Below are 5,880 nucleotides of genomic sequence, written 5' to 3'. Positions count from 1 at the left end.
CGTAGAAATTTACTGTAATTGTCATTACACCACGCTGGTACTAACCACATTACGTATAAAGTGACTGCGTCATTTCTTCGATCGAGTGACCACTTAGAGTGAAATGACAGTTACTTAGTTCTTTACCACAAAATTCTTCGTATCCCATTAGACACACAGGAAAGGAGTCCTTGCAAGGTTACAGTCCACATTATATAGAATAACGTCAGGCGCAAATTCACAAAGAGAGAGAGAGCTATGAGAAATACTTCTGTTGGTAACATTAGCCATTAACAACACCCGATATGCTCCAGTTACTCTCAGAAAGGCTTTGAGTAAACGTTTTATTCACAAGTATACCCCATTCCTTGCTTTCTGTCTGTCGGTTGCTTGATACAAATTTTTCACATGGGTTCTGATCAAAATTTTGAACACCCGAAAAGAAGGTAAAACAAAGTCTGTATGGAAACTGTATTTTCGTATTCTATTGTGATTGTGTAAGTCGCCGTTGACTTGTAGTTGACTTTGAATAGTAGACGAAAATCGTATCAAGTTGCAAATGAATCGTGAAATGAATGAGAAATTCCAAGACCTTTGAAGAAGCCCTTGTAAGATGTGTGACTTCACTGTACGCAACATTCCTCTTTTTATCTCCTACACGCGAAGATAAAATTGTGGCGAAAAGAGGAAAGAAAAAGGAGCTTCTTTAGTGGAACAAGGACTGTGAGGAAGCGGTAGAGTACAGGAAAAAGATTTGTAGAAACTACTTCGTTCCAATAGATGCCTGTTGGGGACATCCTCCAGGTTGTAGAACATGTCACAAAAACAAGTATGCACAATAAATATTTACAAAGAAAAATAAAACTGCTAATTTACTTCCAACAAATTCCAAGTGGAAAAACGTCCTCATGAATGTGGAATAAGTCAAAGAAAATCTTAATATATTTTCATATAAAAGCTAATAGGTAACTTGTCACAAAATACGTAAAAGTTCAGTACACTGAGGCGCATACGATACTTTTTAGTCTATTGTAGCTATCCATTATAAAATTTTAAAAAAATCATGTTGTAGCACTTGTTTACACTGATGTGACAAAAGTCGTGGGATAATGATATGTACATGTACAGATGGCGGTGGCATCGCATACACAAGGTGTAAAAGTTCAGTGCAATGGCGGAACTGTCATTCGTACTCAGGTGATTCACGTGGAAAAATTCCTGTCACACCCCTAAATACTGGGCCACCCTGGATACTTCAGATTCCACCCTTTTATCTAAAGAAAAATTTCTCTGCAATTGACGACTTACTCCACAATAGTATTGCAAACGATGTTAATGAATAGACAGTGTTAATTTACTGATTAATGAGCTTCGTAGAGTGTTTCTTATAGTTCTTATTTTCATGTATATGTACACCACAAAATGTAGGATTTTAAGGTGGGTTTCGGGTCGCTCTTGACACAGATTGTTGACAAGACTGATTTCTGTAAGTTTTGAGAAATAGAGACACTGGCGCTCAGGTCGAAGACATGGCAGAATGTACGCGAAAGAGTCTTATTTGGCTCAGAGAATCTTTTTACTGCAAATGCATGTACTTTATAATATGGCGGCAACAAACAGTAGAAATGCCACATGTATTAGAAGACGTTATTTTTTTAAGTCACTGATACAAAAGTGTGCAGTTTTGTTACTAACCTGAGGCTGCTGCTGCAAGTGCAAGAATCAAAGCAATGAGTTTCATCTTACCAGCTCTTGTTCTATATCCTGCTATTCGGCACTTATATAAAGAGAAACTTATCATTTAATTATCACGTTGCTAATGCAAAGATAGAAGGATCGTTTCCACATCGTTGTCAACAACATCATTCACAATTCGTTATCAATAAATTGATCATTCATATTGGCTAATTTTTGTGACATTGCTACCTAATTAGTGTGATGTTTTTATTGCTGATATTTTATTTATTGTCAGGACAGATAAGAACAGTTGCACACGAGAAGAGCTACTTGCATTATGTTGAAAACTGAACGCAACATTACTCGTGGAACAATTTATATGTGAGATTTCAGCATATTCAGAAATAATTTTGTGATACCTTTCAGGTATCTGCTGTTTTGATGCTTTCGTTAGAAAATAAGGGCCAATTATATCGGTCAGACATGTACCTAGTAACGTAGCGAAGTGGTCATGGAGTACTCGAGAGGGTTCCATATGGCATCTGCGTGGTAGGGAACTCTTTTTAGGAAGTTAAAAAGAAACAGGCATCATTCTCTGCGTTACTGAAGAAATCCAATCCACATTGGGGAATAATTTCTCACTGGTTTCTTCGGAAAACAAAAATAAAGACGAAGAAAATGTTTTTGAAACAATTTATTGACGAGTTCGAATTAACAGATGCATTTTTGACGCAAGAACTTGTATCTATTGCGTATTTCCTCATTTATTTCATAGATACATAAAACTGATGCATTTAATATTATGTACACATGCCTTTGTTTTGTACTAGCAATTTAAATCTCTTCTGCAAGTGAGTCAGTCAGTCATTATGTTCTAAATGGAGAAACTTGAGGAACGCAGACTGGTTCAGAGTATGGATTAACTAAAAGAATCATTTCTTAGAAACTTCAGCTGGACACTGAATTAAAATAGCCGCTGTAGCGCTTAGTACTACTTATTTTGTTCACAGATTCAGTTGTGAGTTGTTCACCTTGCCTTTTACAAATACAGTTTATATAGGTGTGAAACCATCCTTCAAAAACAAAAACAAAAAAATACCGTGAGGACAAACAGAAATTGAAAGTTAAATAGTATGTGATGAGAGAGGTTGTGGAATCCACCATCTTGGACGTAACTCAATATTTTGCAATGGAAAGGGGGGGTCATGTGACGTAACAAATAGATAGACAGTTACACGGGGAAAACAATGATGTAATTGAGTTGAGCGTAACTTAATAGGATCTCGAGTTACGTGCCATTTTGTACAGAACAAGACAAATGCTGTTCATAGCACATAAAGGCTACAGGATGTTCTTAACACGTTGTCATCAGGTTGTAAGGTTGGTACTATCCACTTTATCCACTCCTCGCGCACAAATGTATCGGAATCTACATCCTTATGCACACTCCGCAGGCCACCGTATGGTGCATGGCGGAGTGTACCTTCTACCACTAGTATTCATTTTCTTTCCTGATTCACTCGCAAACAGAGCGAGGGAAAAAAGACTGTCTAAACGCCTCCGCAAGAGCCCTAACCTCTCTTATCCTCGTGGTCCTTAACGCGAAATGTATGTTGGCGGCAGTAGAATCGTTTTGCAGTCAGCTTCAAACGCCAGTTCTCTGCATTTTCTCAGTTGTGTTCGGCGAAAAGAACGTCGTCTTCCCTCCAGGGATTCCCACTTGAGTTCCCAAAGCATTAGTGTAGCACTCGAGTGATGACCGAATCTACCGAAAGCAACTCTAGCAGCACACTTCTGAATTGCTTCGATGTCTTGTTTCAATCCCACCTGATGGGGATCCAAAACACTCGAGCAGTACTCAGAAATAGGCCGCACTAGTGTTCTATATGCGCTCTCCTTTACAGATGAACCACACTTTCTCAAAATCCTCCCAATAAACCGAAGTTCCCCATTCGTCTTCTCCACTACCATCCTTACATGTTCGTTCAATTTCATATCGCTTTGCAACATTATGTCAAGATACTTAATCGAATTGACTGTGTGAAGAAGTACACTAATAATGCTGTATTCAACATTACTGGATTAGTTGGCTGGTTCAAATGGTTCAAATGGCTCTGAGCACTATGGGACTCAACTGCTGAGGTCATCAGTCCCCTAGAACTTAGAACTAGTTAAACCTAACTAACCTAAGGACATCACAAACATCCATGCCCGAGGCAGGATTCGAACCTGCGACCGTAGCGGTCTTGCGGTTCCAGACTACAGCGCCTTTAACCGCACGGCCACTTCGGCCGGCTGGATTAGTTCTCCTAATCTGTATTGACTTTTTTTTTCACATTTAGAGAAAGCGCCCTTTGGTCACACCAACTAGAAATTTTGTCTAAGTCAACTTGTATCCGCCTCCAATCACTCAACAACGACACTTTCCCGTACACCACAGCAGCGTCAGCAAACAGGAGCAGCACAAGCAGCAACACTCCGCTGCCTGACGTACGTAAGTTTTTTGATCTCCACCGCATACACAGCTGGCTTCACATGTCTCCAACTCGATGAGTTGTCGTAATACTGATATTTTATAAGGATGTCATTTATATCTGGTCAAAATTGTCTTTGTTGGTGTACAGTTGATGAGGCGAGTACAGCGTTATAGACCCTTACAGAACGATGTCAGAATAGCGTTGGTGTTCCTTCACACGCAACCATTTACGACAGTCAAGCTATCGGTTTGTTTGCGGCAGCACTGGTTTCCGAGAAGTTTTACCATCGTGCTCTGGTTAATATGTCATCTGTGTGGATGGTGTTGCTTGAAATATTTTGCCACCCTCTGAAATAAATCCCTTGTACAAAATGCTGTGGTCAGCCATCACAAAACAAGCACAGGCCACAATAAAAAAAAAAAAAAAATGGTTCAAATGGCTCTGAACACTGTGGGACTTAAAATCTCAGGTCATCACTCCCCTAGAACTTAGAACTACTTAAACCTAACTAACCTAAGGACATCACACACATCCATGCCCGAGGCAGGATTCGAACCTGCGACCGTAGCAGTCGCGCGGTTCCAGACTGTAGCGCCTAGAACAGGCCACAATCGTCTACAACAAAAGTAACAGAAGTGATTCGCAAAAGTACCGTCCAATCTCGCTGAGGACCATCCGTTGGAGAATCCTAGAACATATTCTGAGCTCCACAATGAGTTAACTCGAACAGAATAATTTCCTCCATGCCAACCAGAACGGATTTCGAAGACATGAATATAGCTAAACCCATCTTAAGCTTTTCTCACGTAACATCCTGAATGCCGTGGAACCTGGCGATCAAGCGAGTGAGGTGATGTAGTGTTTAGCACGCTGTACTCACACTGAGCAGGACGACGCTGAGAACCACGTCCGATCATCCAGATTTAGGTCTTCATTGACTTCTCTAGATCAGTCCAGACAAATTCTGGGATAGTTTCTGTGAAAGGGCTTGACCGATTTGCTTTCCGTGTCTCAACCAGTCCGACATTGTGCTCCTTCTCTAATGTCCTCATTGTCGACGGGTCGTTAAACACTAACATTTCGCCGGCCGCGGTGGTCTAGCGGTTCAGGCGCTCAGTCCGGAACCGCGCGACTGCTACGGTCGCAGGTTCGAATCCTGCCCCGGGCATGGATGTTTGTGATGTCCTTAGGTTAGTTAGGTTTAACTAGTTCTAAGTTCTAGGGGACTAATGACCTCAGCAGTTGAGTCCCATAGTGCTCAGAGCCATTTGAACCATTTTGAACTAACATTTCCACTTTCTTCTCCAAGGCAATCAAGTTGATATGATATTTCTTGACTTCCGAAACAACGATTATTAACAAAACTACGATTATGTGAGTATTACACGAAACTTTTGAACAGATCAGGACTTTTTGGTAGGGAAGACGCAGAGAGTCACCGACAGAAGTAAAAGTAACTTCAGACGTTTTCCAGGGAAACGTGTTGGGACCCTTGTTCCTCATACTGTATATAAGTGGCCTGACGGAGAATATTATAGCAAACAACTGCTTTTTGCGGATTATGCAGTTATCTACACACATCAAAAAAGGTTTTGCATCACCTCGGTTCCGAGAGTTCCGGAACCTGTGTAGAAAATTGGAATAGAGATCAACATAAACGTCATTTCCGCCCTTTTTATTGCTCATGAAAACCACACATTGCATATTGTATCACCATACAGCGAGACCTACAGAGGCAGTGGTACAG

The sequence above is a fragment of the Schistocerca americana genome, chromosome 3, assembly GCF_021461395.2.
Source record: "Schistocerca americana isolate TAMUIC-IGC-003095 chromosome 3, iqSchAmer2.1, whole genome shotgun sequence".
Taxonomy (NCBI): Eukaryota; Metazoa; Arthropoda; class Insecta; order Orthoptera; family Acrididae; genus Schistocerca; species Schistocerca americana.
This window is presented reverse-complemented; position numbering follows the sequence as displayed.